We start from the raw sequence: 16,269 nt of genomic DNA, 5'->3' as shown, positions 1-16,269 counted from the left end.
GATGATGCCAATCAATATTATATAGCAATATAATATTGAAAATATTAGATTCCTAAAATCTAATATTTAGTTTATATAAAGGGATTATCTCTAAATAGGGTTTTTCCCTTTTCCTAAGCATATATAGATTTTTATTTATTTCTCTAATAAACTGTGATTAGGGCAACAAACCATCTAGTTTTATAATTTGTATATCATTTCTATTTTATGTGCATGCCAACAAACTATCCAATTTTCTAGCTGTCAAATCTCTTTACCAGTGGTTTTTCCTACATGAAGAATTCTATTTGGCCTAGATTTACTGTCCACAGAGAAACTTCCCAAAAATTGAAAGTATGTTGGTTTACACTTCTCTAAAATATTACCTATTATGCAAATTCTAAAAACTACTCAAGTTGAGAGAACATTGTCTCTCAATGATCTTCTGTCCTTAAGACATCAATTCTTTGGACTGGTTTTCTATATTTACATATATTTTAACATCTGCTCAATTATTTTAACACCCCAGAGGAAAGGCCCAGATTACTAATTCAAATGAGATTAAAAACCATCAACACAATAGCCAGTTTATCAAGCCCTTTAGCTTTCTTCTGCTTTCTTAGGGGAATGAATTTTTAATGTTAAAAATTATTTTTCATAGAAAGATTACTAATATAGTAAATATAACATCAATCCCCATGAAAGCATTGCAACCAAGCTAATTAGTATTTTGTACTGGGTTTAGAAAACATAGGGGAACATAAGTAGAAGAACATCTGATTTTACTTGTTGGGTATTACTTTTAGATAATAAGCACAGGGTTGCAATTGAAAATATATGCGTATGGCACAATGACCTAGATATCAGAATATTGTTACAGTCTGCAATATCTGAATCAAGTTGGAATAGGACATTGCTCAGAACAGTGATGGGTTGCTACCGGTTCACCCTGGATTGGGCAAACTGGTAGCAGCGGTGGCGGGAAGCTCCGTCCACGCGCCTGAACGTCTCTGCGCATGTGCAGAAGCGTTGCATGTGAGCGCCCACGAACGAACCGGTAGCGATGGAATTTGAATCCCACTACTGGCTCAGAATCATAGAACAATAAAAAACAACCATGGAAGAACAGGCTGCTTAGATATAATACTGGTATCCGCACTGCTTTCCTCTCTTCCCATTTGAGCTTTTTTCCCAGTGTTAGACCTGCAGTTTTACAAAAATATTTGCAACATTGACACAGATATGGGAGCCTCAAAAACAGCCAAATAATATAAGGGTTTTTTTCTTGAAAGGTAGTGGATGTTTCAGGAGAAAAGAAAGTTTAGAGGCACAGCAGAGAAAAGCAGAATGTGGAAAAGTGCAAGTGCTGTACATCTTGGGCATGAACAGAGAAAATAAAAGCAGAAGATATCCCAGAATGGAATTAAAACAGAAGGCAGAATAGTGAGAAGAAAACATTTCTCTGAATACTATAGAACAGAGGTGTCAAACTCATGACGTCATGACAGCATCACATGATGTATTGGGACTCTTTTCCCCTTCATTAAAACAGGCATGGGTGTGGCCAGCACATGATGCATCCAGCCAGAGATGGGCTGCTGCCGCTTCAGACCAGTTCGCCTGAACCGATTGTTCCGATTCTGCACTGTTCGGAGAAGCCCATGGTGACTCCAAGTGGCTTAAAAAACGAAAACCTCAAATACAAATCCAGTAAACGCTTACATACACACATATCCATTGAATAGCAATGAAACAAAATATAAGAGAGAGAAAATAGAATGCACTCATATATCACTTTTTTATCTTGCTTTTTTTCAAAATATTTCACAATCCTTAGATCAAGATTTTAAAAACTATCTGTCTGGGGTCCAGTGCTTAAGTGTCTGTTCCAGGTCAGTCTAACTGGGTAAAAAAAATCTGGCAGCTCTATTTTTAAAGAAATGCATGATTTAATTCTTATTTCCCAAAAGGCTGCTGCTGAGTCAACCAAAACCCTGAAGGAAAATTAGACTCATACAGAAAGTGTTTATTGTCTAATTACTAAGTTTTATTTTATTTTTGCCAAAGTTAGATAGCAAACCTACACCTCTAACAAATTCTTTTTAAGCTATATTTTAATCATATGGTTTTTTTAATTATTTATTTTTGCCATTTTATGTATGCATTTTATGTATACACAATTCACAAATCAATCTTTAATCTTAAAACAATAAAAATAAAAAGTGACAATCTCAGATAAAAATATAAATTAAGAAAAAAAGAGAAGAAAATAATTCACCTTTGTATTTTATACTTATCCATAATTGTTAGTTGTGAAGTTGTGTCCGACCCATCGTGACCCCATGGACAACTTTCCTCCAGGCCTTCCTGTCCTCTACCATCCTCTGGAGTCCATTTAAGCTCACGTCTACTGCTTCAGTGACTCCATCCAGCTACCTCATTCTCTGTTGTCCTGTTCTTCTTTTGCCCTCAATCATTCCCAGCATTAGGCTCTTCTCCAGTGAGTTCTTCCTTCTCCACCAAAGTATTTGAGTTTCATTTTCAGGATCTGGTCTTCTATAGAGCAGTCAGGGTTGATTTCCTCTAGGACTGATCGGTTTGATCGCCTTGCAGTCCAAGGGACTTGCAGAAGTCTTCTCCAGCAATCCATAATTACTGGGTTGCTAATGAATTTACTGCTGTAATATATATACCTGGTTTTTATTTAGTTTCAATTTTCACAAGTTTGGGTTTACAATGTTTATGTCTTCATCTCTTCCCCCCACCCCTTTCTGTCATTTGTGTCTGTGTCTGTGTGAATTGTTTCACTGTATTATGCCAGTCTTCTTTTCCCCTGTTGATATTGCTGCCTAAAGATCTTCACTGTAAAATTGAGAAATTTAACCCAGAAGTTATTCACTCCTGGTGATTAATACTTTTAGTTTGCATCATAGAGCTGAAAGGGCTGGAAGGGATAAAAAACTAATTTGTTCAACCTCACTGCTACAATGCAGGATCATTCATAAATTGGCTTTCCATAGATATTTCACTGTAATTCTGAATGTCAATGAGGTTTACAAATGCCAATGCTTGACATGCATTATATTTTAGTCATTAGACAAATAATTTTAGTAACCAGCTCCTTTGCCTCTTCTACAATTGTAAACCTTCATATGACTTTCCTTGAGTTTTAGGCTCCCAATAAGATTATATCCTATCTTCTGTTGTATCTCTGCTATGGTCCTTGCTGCATGAAATTCCAGTGGCAACTGAAGATATGAAGTATAATACAGCATGTTTACAAAAAAAATACTTGAAGTCTTTTATGTGAGTTCAGTGATGAGATTACACTGCAGAATTTTCTGGAAGGTAGAGAAGATTTATGCAAAGTTCCACATCCTTTCCAAAGTAAATTATAAGATTAATAATTTATTTATTTATTTATTTATTTATTTATTTATTTATTTATTTATTGGTTGGTTGGTTGGTTGGTTGGTTGGTTGGTTGGTTGGTTGGTTCGATTTATATGCCGCCCTTTTCCGGAGACTCAGGGCAGCTTACAATGTGTTAAGCAATAGCCTTCATACTTTTGTATATACCTGCTTAGTAGGGCTTTCGCCGCCCCCCCCCCCAGCAGTGTTCTTTTTTTATATATATACAAAGTCAGCTTATTGCCCCCACAAACCGGGTCCTCATTTTACCTACCTCGAAAGGATGGAAGGCTGAGTCAACCTTCTGTTCAATTTCTGTTTGCTATTCCAAGTTATTATATTTGTTCCTTATTTCTATTTCATGTGCTGCTGAAATGGATAGCTAATATATTATGAAAGGCCATTTCATATGACATTTCAATGGTACTATGTACTATGGCTTCTTGCATAACCATGTTTAGATGAGATTTGTGGAATGCCTAGATCCAGTTCTTTAATCACTTTGGTGTAGTTGCCATGGGGACATGGAGCAGGGATCTGTAAGATTTTTGAAACAGAGAACCATGCTCAATCTTTAAGTGTCCTGCCACTGATTATTTTTTATATATATTTAGGAATTGATATCTTCTTCCCATTTAAAATTACAATTTGACAATATTGAATTGAATTGTAATGTATGCAACCCAAGGTTACAACTGTTTGTGGTTTGCCTCCCAGTTTGCCTCCCAATGGGCATGATATAAATTTGGTAAATAAACTTTTGAAGAAGCTCTGAAGACATTCAGTTTGTGCACCCCAATTGGTATAAAGAGTTTCTAATAACTTTTTTTTAATATCAGGGAATCCCCGTTACTGTCTCATAAGATGTACATTGGTCTAAATGAAATTTGTAATGTTGAAAGAGCTCTAAAAGGCACAAAACAGGTTATATTTATAACCCCCCACAAAAATAAATTATATTGTGTTACCATGTTTCCCCGAAAATATGACCTAGCCCAAAAATAAGCCCTAGCCTGATTTTTGGAGATGGGAGTAATATTTATTGATTGATTGATTGAATTTCTATACCGCACTTCTCCTGAAGGATTCAGGGCAGTGAACAGATTAAGATTTCATATACATATAATAATATATGTTTTCTGAGGTTTTTGTGGGTGTTTGTATGTAGGTCTTTGGTTATTCGGGTTTTCTCCCGCATAAAATTGGAGGTTTCTTGGCAACGTTTCGACGAAGTCTCATTCGTCATCTTCAGGCTGGTGTTCTTGGCTTCATGCTTCTAGGAGCAATGTGTGTGATCGCAGCTGTTTCTTCCTTTTAACTGCCAGTGGGGTGTGAACTGATTTGGTGGGAGCTTGGTTGTGTTCTGATTGGGCGGAGGTGTGTTCTGATTGGTTGGGGGTTTGGCTGTGCTCTGATTGGAAGGGGGGTTGGCTGTGCTCTGATTGGCTGGGTGTGTGTTCTGTTTAGGTGGGGGCTTGGTTGTGCTCAGGTTAGTCTGAGTAGCAGGGGGATTTGAGCTGGTGAGCTGTGTTGCTGTTGTTTGGCTTCGTATTCATGGCCGTGCTACCTTTTCATGATGGGTAGCAGACTGACACCCACCATGAAGAGGTAGCACGGCCACGAACACGAAGCCAAACAACAGCAACACAGCTCACCAGCTCAAATCTGCAGCAGAGCCATTTTTTGGGGGGGGGGAGGGTGTCAAAAGAAAATAAGACCTGGTCTTATTTTCAAGGAAACATGGTAATTTAGCATAGTTGATATTGAAAATATATGTAGTATGTATATAAAGATTTATATATACTTAGTTTGTATGTTGTGATTTGTATTGTCTTATGTAATTTTATGGTTGTGAATATTTTGTATAGTTTTTATTTTTTTAACTTCAATAAAGTTTGTTTTTTAAAACCATATACATCTATCTATCTATCTATCTATCTATCTATCTATCTATCTATCTATCTATAAATGTAGTAGTTAAAGCATTTATTATACTTCCTTTCTGTTCCAGGTGTTCAGTTATATAACAATCCTCCATTTTTCCCCACAATAACACCCTTCTGAGGTATATTGGTCAGAGAGCATGTTTGGTCCAAAGATAGCTAGTAAATTTCTATAGCTGAAGATGGATTTGAAATTGGATTACCTAGGCCAGTGCTGTCAAACTCCTGGCCTGTGGGCCAGATGCATCATGTGCTGCCACACCCATGCCCCTTTTAGCGAAGGGGAAAAAAGTCCTGAAACATCACGTGACGTTGCTCTGACAACTTGAGTTTGACACCCCTGACATAGGCCCTAAAACAATAATTTAATCACTAAACCACATACAAATTATATTTTCACCTCCTTTAAAAGTACCAATCTCTATGGATTTTCTAGTTTTGTGTATATTTTCTGGATGTAGGTCCGATACTTAGACTTCTGTAACTTATATGTTGTACAACATTTTATGTTATTCAAGGACAATATTATAGTAAAATGAACTGTATATTTCTCAGAATTTAGTAACTGGTAGATACCTTTCTTTTTGCATAGTTTATAGATCATTCCTAGATGTACCCGGTCAAACATGGGTTTCACTGAAGTTATTGAGAGTAATGTTAAAGAAGAAAATATGAATTTACAAAGCCTAGTGAATAGCAAGGAAGTCAATTTGGGTGAGCCATACATTTCAGGGGATTAAAGCAAAACTCATCCCTGGAGAGTCCAAGGGGAAAATTATCTGATGTCCCTACTTGAAGCTGAGCATTCTTTTACATGGAGAGGGAAAGAGATAATAATGGGCAAGCTGTGACATTTAAGAGATGAGGCAATTCAATGCTACAAAGTTAATGAGGGAAAAAATTATCCAGTTGAACTTTTGCACTTTAATTACCATGTTTGACCTTTTCTTTTTTGGTTCTTTTTTCTTCTTTTTCGTTCTCTTTGATTCCTTTGTTTCTCTGCATTTCTTCACTTTTCAAAAACTTATTAACTCAGTATTCTTTTTGAGGTATCCATTTTCTCTTTCCTCTCAGGGAAGGAGATGCCTCTGGTTTCTAGTGATTTCCAGTTATTAAGAATACTTACCTAGTGTAGGACATGATAGTTTACCGAGTACTTGTATTTTTTAAATAGAAATTAGTTTTTCTTAAAAGAAAATAATGCCTTTTTTTGTTCACTCTCTATAGTATGGATGGATGGATGGATACATGCATACAAACATACATACATACATACGTTAGAGTTTTATTTCAAATCACCAGTATTAACCTTGACTAATCTAAGCTCCATTTATTCCAGTAAACCTAGAATCATTGAATCATAAAACTGGAAGGGACTATCATGTCAATTGTCTGCTTAGTGCAGGGATACAAATTAAAGCATTCCCAGTAAATGCCTGCCTAATGTCATATTTAAATATTGGTGTTTTTTTTTTTAAAAAAAACAACAACTTGATTTATTGAGTAATCATATTTGATTGTATTTTACATGGCACTGGACTATAATGCATGGGTTCAAAGTCCCAAAAATGTTAGCAATTTGCATGCAGCCTCTTCTAGTACATTCAGCATGTATTAAATCTATCAAGGAGCTTTCAAAAAGAAGCTTGCTCAAGGACAGAATTATTGCCTTTTTGAAATCCCATCACCTTCTGTTCACTCTATTGTTCAAAATCTGCAGAATGATCTGAATGATCTATAAATAATTGCATTTATCTCATCTTTGCCTTATTTGTGCTTTAGAGTTTAGCCTTCCACAGTTATTTTTTTCTCTCCTAGCAGATTTAGGATTTAGGAGTACTCTTAGGAGTACTCATCTCAAACGATCTAAGCCCCAGAGCTCACTGTAACAGCATTGCCAGAAAGGCACTAAGAGTCGTTAACTTAATTTTGTAAAGTTTCTTCTCCGGTAATATTGTATTGCTAACTAAGGCATACAAAACCTTTGCCAGATCAATTCTTGAATACAGCTTGTCTGCCTGGAACCCACACTGTATTTCAGACATTACCATGATTGAGCGGGTTCAGAGGTATTTTATGAGAGGAGTACTCCACTCCTCTACTGATAATAGAATTCCCTATGCCACTAGGCATACAATTTTGGGCTTGGACAATCTGGAATTGCACCTCCTGCGGTCCGATTTAAGTATAGTACACAAAATTGTCTGCTACAACGTCTTGCCTGTCAATGACTTCTTCAGTTTTAACCACAATAGTACATGGGCAAACAATCGATACAAACTCAAGGTAAACCGCTCCAAATTTGATTGCAGGAAATATGATTTCAGCAACAGAGTGGTCAATGCCTGGAATGTTCTACCTGACTCTGTTGTTACAGCCTCAAACCCTCACAGTTTCAACTTCAAACTGTTTACCGTGGACCTCACTCCCTTCTTAAGAGATCCATAAAGCGGGTGTGCATAAGCTCATCAGCATGCCTACTATCCCCGTCTTACTGTCCCCATTTATTTGTATTTGTTTATGTTTATGTTCATACCTATACTTGTTATCTGTACATGTTTGACAAACAAAATAATAAAAAATAAATATAAATAAATAGATTCAGGAGTGGGATCAACTCTAAATTCCTTGTAAGTTACTCATTGCCTGTTGTTGTGAGTAGCAGGTGCCTTTACAGCTTCAGCTGGTTATTTGGGTGACTTTCGGTACAGTATACTTTTCAAAGGACATTAGGAGATCAGCCTTATTTTTGACTGAAGTCAAAAGTTCAATTATCAAGATCATTTTTTGTTGTTATTGCTGTGAACAGCTATTGCCTTGTTATGAAGTTTTTTACATTCTTTACAACTTCACAGAGAACTTCATTCATTCAGAGAACAATGAAGTCTTTTACAGACTTTTAAACTCATATCATCCCCATCTTGCATAAGCAATTCATCTGATAAAAAAAATGGCAGCAGTCTGGGTAGGGAAGGTTTCTTCTACAAGGGAAGAAGAAAGTTTTATAAACTGTTGATTTTCAATTTCTGTCTGTAGATCCCATTCTAAAGAGTTATGAGTCATGTCTACTTGGGAAGTAGGGTCAGAGTTACTGAAATTGTCTATTTAATTTGTATTCATCCGCATTCTGCTGGATTTGGATAGTTTGTGTTGTGGAATGCACACACTATTCTCTTCTTCCTTCCCCCCCAATTCTTCAGTTTTATATTTTATTGAATTGTAGCTGGAGCAGATAGATAGATGACCTACCAAGTATTACAGTTTATAAAAAATATATTAAAAGTCTATAAAATGAATGTAAAGTCTATAAAAATGAAAAAAAAGCAAGTTTAAAGATAAAACAAAACAGAGAGCTTAGATTTGGACCTTCTTACCTATCATCATGTTTAGGCCATTCCTCCAACTTTATTTATGAAATGAAACAGCTAAAACATAATACAGAACCATTTTATTCCCTGGAAAATATCATTTAGGAATATAACACCAACCAACACCTCCCCACTTGATTTGGCAGAGAGCAGGTACATCTCAAAGGAGGGGCGGTTGCAAAATCTGCAAAATGGTGGATGTGTTTTCCTGATCAAAGTCCCTCTTCTGTTCTGACCTAGGCTTCCTTAGGAAGCATGAAGCAACGTCTTAATCCCAGTAAAACCTATTTTATTAACACAACTCTGAATTCCGTTCATTCACAGTCAACAAGTCTTTGGCAAATAGTCTTTCAGAGGAACGTTTCTACCCCCACCTTATCTCACTTGGAACACTGCCAGAGAACCAATTTCCAAATGCAGAGAAACTTGGCACAAAGTCTAGAGTCACGAACAGAACTTTCCAATCTTGAAACTAGATGAACTAATTGCTTCCTGCAAAAACCCACATCCCGTTCGCTCCTCTTTTATGTCGTGGGAGGAGAGGTAATCATATCCAAGGTGTGGCCTTACTCCAAAGTCTACCCTGCTTTCTTAATTGTTCTTGTCTTTTTTAATTGTTCTTGTCTTCTGGCAGCTCTGCGCATGCACACACTGGGAACGGGCTCCAGCTGTTCCTCTGCCTCGCTGCTTTCTAACTCCCTCTCTGCCTCCGATGCAGAGCCCTCATCTGAGCTTTCTGCAGCCCCAAGGCCTGGCCCAGGTTCCTCCCCAGCCTCTTCATTGTCCAGCTCTGCTGGCTGCTGATGGGCCACATTATCTTCTAAACATGTTTGATGTTCACATACTGTATGTACAAAATGGGTGGGGCTTCAGTAACATCATCATGCCTACAATTATGCGTTCTCAATCAGGAATACTGTATGCAGAAACAAGGGACTCATCTGCACAGCTTCTACTTCTCATCCAAAATATCATGTTCATCACCCTTGATTAGAAAAATGGATATTTGGGGAAGAGCTGAGAGGTCTGCACAAGTTTCCTAATGCTCCATTTCTTCTCACAGTGTTTTTGTAGTATGTGGAGGGAGAAAATAAGATAAGCATTATCAATACTTTATATAAGACTGAGTAGTGGACAAATGGCCTTTAAGGCTGCTTCCTATCATAATCTGAAGAATTGAATTGCAACTCTGCTAGTCTCCTAGAGGAAAATTATTAAAATTGCAAAATTATAATCCAAATCCAAAGAACTAACTAACTGATTATGGGTGCCTAACGTGATTAGAGATTTTAATATCTCAGTCATCTATCCAACTGCACTGTAAACTGCTTTGGGAAAAAAAGTAAAGTAGCATTCACTTAAATATGTAGAGTACACACATTGTGTTAGAATGGCCACAAGGCTGTGGCTGACACTACAGCATCCTCTCTTTTCCTTTAACACATTGTTTTGAAATTATAATGTCTCTTGAATATTTTTTTTCCTTCCAAACAGAGAAACTACGGATAGCTTTACATGGCAGTTCAATGCTAATTCATTAATATATGCATATTTGATTCAATGAAGCCACTTCTGAGTAAGCATTTGGATGTCAGCAGCCTACATGATTGAGGCTTAGTCATTCTGCCCTAGTAAGGTTAATATATAATGGGCCCTAAAAGAAATGAGACTCCAAATGTCTGGCAATGCAGATCTTCAAAATATGAATCACTTTTGCTAGCATCATTCATATTTGCTTTTTTATTCTCAATTTGCACATTTGCCTCTTTGCTGCACATACAAAATTTTCCATTATAAAAAATAAACATACTGTAAGTACTTTGCTCTAATCCCTAGAGCAAACTGTCTCTTTATCAAGCTCAATATGAATCTGAAAAGCCAAGTACATTTTGCTAAACTTCACATTTTTTTCATATCTTAATACAAGCATTTGCCTGTGCATCAAAGTATATGTTTATTTGATTTTAGCAATACACCTGATGACTTGAACTGCGCTACTATCTAAAGGAAAATCCATAATATTTTTCTTTGAAAATATCTAGAAATGTAGAGTAGAGTAGAGTAGAGCAGAGTAAAGTAGAGTAGAGTAGAGTAGAGTAGAATTGAATTGAATTGAATTGAATTGAATTGAATTCTTTATTGGCCAAGTGTGATTGGACACACAAGGAATTTCCCTTAGGTGTATATGCTGTCAGTATACATAAGGAGAATAAAATACATTCATCAAGAATAAAAAGATACAACACTTAGTGATAGTCAAGGTTACTAATAAGCTATCAAAGAAACAAATAAAAACAACATAATTTAAAGATACAAGTAACATGGTTATAGTAATAAGTGGGAAGAGATAGATACTAGTAAAGAAGAGAAGAATTATAGTAATACAATCTTAGTAAATTATTTGACAGTGTTGTGGGAATTAGTTGTTAAACAGAGTGATGGCATTTGGGGAAAAAACTGTCCTTGTGTCTAGTTGTTTTGGTGTGCAGTGCCTTATAAGATCTTTTTGAGGGTAGAAGTTGAAACTATTTATGTCCAGGATGAGAGGGGTCTGTAGATATTTTCACAGCCCTCTTTTTGACTCATGCAGTATACAGATCCTCAATGGTTGGTAGCAACTGTTTTTTCTGCAGTTCTAATTATCCGTTGAAATCTGTGTATGTCTTGTTTGGTTGCAGAGGCAAACCAGACAGTTATAGAGGTGCAGATTCAATAATTCCTCTGTAGAACTGAATCAGCAGCTCTTTGGGCAGTTTGAGCTTTCTGAGTTGGCACAGAAAGAACATTCTTTGTTGAGCTTTTTGGCGAGAAAATAAGGGATTTTCATACAAAAAGTATGGCGACAAAATAAGAGATAATTATGTTATTCCTAATATGACCAGGGATAGTGTCCAATATTTTGCTACCTGAAAAAAAAAAATAAGCTGTCCCATTTCTCTTCCCATCACAAAAAAAATCATCAGGGACATACATTAATGTTAATTGGCAATAAAAGCAAAAAAGAGCACATTGATATGCAATATTTTGTCTTCCATGGTTTCAAAATTCCGCTGTTTGAGGCAGTTAGCTCACTCTGCTTAGTAGAGTCTGAACTAAATTGGAATGGAATAGGATCATTTACACATGGTAGGAAAGTTCTTTAATGTTCTTATTCTGTCTTCTTAATCATGGCAGAGCTGTTATATTTATCTATTTCCAAATATAAAATGTGCATTTAAAACATCAGATCCTCAAAACCAGTAAAATCCTATATTTTGTCTAAAACTGCAATGTGGATTAGTATTTAAATTATTTTCATTTAAATTATTTCATTTATTTATTTCTCCCATATTTATTATTTTTACAAATAACTCAAAGTGGCAAAGTATATATAGGAAGTGGCAAAGTATATATAGTTGGAAGTGGTGAAGTATATATAGTTGGAAGTGGCGAAGTATATATAGGAAAATACTATTATTTTCCCCATAACAACAACTCTGTGAGGTGAGGAAAATTCCCACGTGAAAATTGGCTTTACCTGTGTAGGATGGCCTATGTAGGATGGGGCATTTGGAAACCATAGTTTCTTTCCACTTACATACATTTGTAATGAAAATAACAGAGTATCTTTAGAAATGAATAATTTCATTCTAGAAATGAATAATCTCATTTCTAAAGATTCAGATTCGTTCTGTCTTCAGTATCCACTGAATAATGAGGATGGCACAGTAGCTATGGAGATTTTTTGGGAATCTTTTATTGAAATACTTGCCAGATAGGACCCTGCTTAGCTTTTGAAATTTGCCAAGTTTGACTTGGTGCTGCCATCTAGCTGGTTAAATGAATCAGCTCCCAGGAATCTCTTCCAAATCAGTGTGTTCACGTTTTCAGATCTTATAAGTCTTTTCTCCATGTGTGTCCTTTGCCAGAAGTATGCTGTTCAACAAGTGCATTTTTAATAACAATAGTGCTTTATTAATTCTTCAAAGGTTTTAAAAGATAATGTACAAACAGGGGGAAACCAAGAAAGAAAACAGCTTGTTTGCATTAGTGTCCAATTTACTGAATTATCTTCTCCAAATAAGATTGTCTTGGAATTATCAAATGAAATGTTTTAATTCAACCAGATATTAGTTGAATTAGGTGTATTTTTTAATTTGTTAAGGGGGAAAATGATATATTATTTCTGTTATAAGGTTATAGTAAAAAAAAAAAATGCTGTACATTTCCCTGAAATCCTAAAAAGGATGACAGGCTATTTTAAACAAAGATTGAATTGTTCTTTTAGAGCTATTTTCTAGATTTTAGAGAAGATTATTTTATTTTAGAGGTGCTGGGTAATTTGGCTTAAAGCATTCAAAATGTGATGTGTTCTTTAATTTCTGTGTTCTATAGAACAAGATACAAAATACCCTGAATAAGTCAACTATTAAGAGAGACTGAGGGATAACAACTAGCTGAAAGTGAGCCAGTGAGTTTTCATGTTTGAAGATGGATTTGAACCTGGGTCTCAACAGTCTTAGTCTAAAAGTTTAACTTCAACACCACATTGGAATGCTAAGCAAAAATGTCTGGAAGAAGCCTGACAGGTCACCTTACCAATCATTCTGATCTGTTTTCTGAACAGTATTCTTCTATACCATAATGACAGCTGCATTATAGCATTTCAGAATTTGACATTACACTTTAAAACAAAATACTGTAATTTAGAAAATGGTGTAAATTGGCAATATATTAAGGGTCAGATACTCTGTCCATGAACCCTTCATTTTATCTTCCTTTGTGGAGTTATCTTGAGAAATGTCAGTTTGTTCAAGGGTTTGCCATTTGGGAATCTCTAAAGTGTTACATCAGGACTATGACACTGTAAAGGGAATATATTATTAAACCCTTGAACTCACATAATGCAATGTGATGATTGCTTAGATCAGGATCACTGAGGTAGGGCAGAAGGCAAACTGAGTCCAAAGCACTCAGAGTTTGTGGAGACATGAAAAATATACATTCCCTGAGTTTTCTTCACTTACTGTAATATGTCTCAAATCTGAACCAGCAATACATCAAGCACCATTTTCATTTCAAGACAGTGGGCAGGTCTGGATAAGCCACTTAGTGTCTGCCAATTGCAGGGAAATTTTTCTGTCAGTGCTAGTAATGGATCCTGAGCCCTAATTACTCAAAAGCTTCTGAAATCCCGCAGGTTACTGGAAATTTTAAAAATACTTTTTTTCTCAAATGTATTTTCTCACTTGCTAAATATGACCATTATCAGACTTTTCTCTTTAGTTTTCAATGAAAAGACCATTTTAAAGAAGCCGTAACTTTTTATCTTTTGTAGTTCTGATGCTGCCATCTAACCTTTTCAAGAATGATACTTTTTAATACCCATATTTGATGATATTCAGTATCTACAGTTAAAGTCAGTTGATTATCTTTCTATATGGCATTCCATATAGATGCAAAGGAAATGGCAGGCAATACATCATTCAGGTCACTGGCATAGTATTTGAATCTCTTAGATCCCAAAGACCACAAGCATAAAACTTCAAGCATTCATATTTTTGCAATGTAATTTTTGCATGCAAATATCTTGACTGTTTACCCTTAAGCTTCTGCTAATATTGTCTTATTTCAATATCTATACATTATAGAGCACAACTTTACTACATAACTTTACTATATAGTCCACTTTACTACAATTGTCTGTATATTAATCTGGAGATAGATAATATTATATAAAATACAAATAGCCCAGTAGCCCAAATAAAGTACAACATGAGATAAGAAAAAGAAATACAGCTGAATCTAGTTTATCCTCATCATTTATTGTTTCTAACTCTACCTCTCTATCCTTTCAAACAACCCTTCTAGTAGATCTATACAGTTTCATATATTTTTCTTCTTTCTATAAATGTCCACCACTCTTCCTCTGTTCCTTTCAAACCAGTTTGTCTTTTGCTTGTTCCCAGACAATGTTTCTTATTTAAAGTAGTTGCATACTGTTGATTCAACAATGACTCCTGACACTTGATGAAAGGCTGTCCACAAAAACATTAAAAAATCCAGAAAAGCATCTGACAATCTCTAATTAAGTTGAATAAACTCTTAATATATTTGTTTTATCTATCTTCATTTATTCTCTATATGCCACCAAATGTCTTCAACATATTTCTTTCATACCTAAAATTTATGTATGCATTAATCTATTCTTATTCAGCATCCCTTCATTTTGGCCATATCTCTATTTTCACTTAAGTAACCCATTCCTGTTGCACTGAACCTTTATGTTTCCCATGAAAAACACAACTCTTATTTCCATAGAAGTTATTGGAAGCATGATTTTAGGCAGGCATCTGTACCACATTGATATTACATTATTAAATATTACCTAACCTCTATCATCCTCTCTGGCATGGTCATTGAAATGAGCAGAAGGATTATATGAATATCCTGCAATATGTGGAATATAGAACATAGCCTACCATCTCTCACCTCTGCATGTTATATGTATATTCATGTTATATACATCTATTCTCTCTCTTTACCAGCAATTGCACTGATTGGTTGATAATGGCTGTACAGAAGACATTGAAATCCATTATGTATTTTGGATATGTGTCTTAGATTAGATCTCTTTCACAGGTCCAAAATTTATCCAGAAAATTGCCAGAGTATTATTAATATCTAGTTTAATTCAGAAGTATAGGGCAATAAATATACACACTTGAGAAACTTCAGATTTGAAAAATGTAAACTTTCTGTTCCTGCTTATTTTGAATAATTTTGTAATAGCAGGAATAGGATTCCATACAAGTTTGTTAAGGAAAAGTCTGCTCCAAGATTTAAGAATAATTGAGCTCCCTTATTAAGAAGGGAGTTAAAGTAACAACATAGGAAATAATCTACTTTCATATAAAAGACTTACATGAAAGCATATTAGAATAGGAAAGTAATTAAGTAACAAAGAGCAGGTTTATCTCTTTGATGAGGAAGGACAGGTTGCATTTTATAATTGTTGAATTTGAAATTATCCTGTTAACATTAGAAAAGGATTTTTTTTTGTTCTTCATTCTGTAGATAGTATGCATAACATGTATATACATTGGATTAATTAGTAAATTTTTCCAGAAGTGATAATATCAGACTCCTTTGGGAATGCCAGTAACATTTTATGGAAAGATTATATCTTCTCATATAGTTAATTAATATCATAAATCTTAATGTTGCTGCAGTTATAGAAAACCAAGAGCTTATTTCTGTTCCCCACCCCCCAAGGGAGAGAGCTACTATTTTTAATAGGAGAGACATAGTACAATAGCAAGGACAATAAGTTTCTTCAGCTTTTCTTTATACTAAAAAAACTTTATATGAAATCTTAACTTTAGATACTTACCCTCATAAAAATGATGGTGTAAACCAGGGGTATCAAACTAGCAGCCTATGGGTCAGATGTGTCACACGCAGGCCACACCCAACCCATCTCTGCAAATGTGGAAAATGTTGCAAAACGTCACATGACGGCAACATGACATGCCAAGTTTGACACCTGTGGTGTAAATTATACTTAACTCTGTGTCACTTTATACTAAA

The 16,269-nt window shown here is 35.3% G+C and overlaps 1 protein-coding gene across 27 annotated transcripts in view; it reads left to right on the top strand.

The window, feature by feature from the left end:
• NRXN1 (neurexin 1) overlaps positions 1-16,269 on the top strand; it is a 927,325-nt gene that overhangs the window by 265,354 nt on the left and 645,702 nt on the right. The window lies entirely within an intron of this gene.

Source organism: Pantherophis guttatus, chromosome 1 (genome assembly GCF_059756535.1).
Source record: "Pantherophis guttatus breed Tessera chromosome 1, ASM5975653v1, whole genome shotgun sequence".
Lineage (NCBI taxonomy): Eukaryota > Metazoa > Chordata > Lepidosauria > Squamata > Colubridae > Pantherophis > Pantherophis guttatus.
The sequence above is the reverse complement of the archived record's forward strand: the minus strand, read 5'-3'. Positions and strand labels throughout refer to the sequence as shown.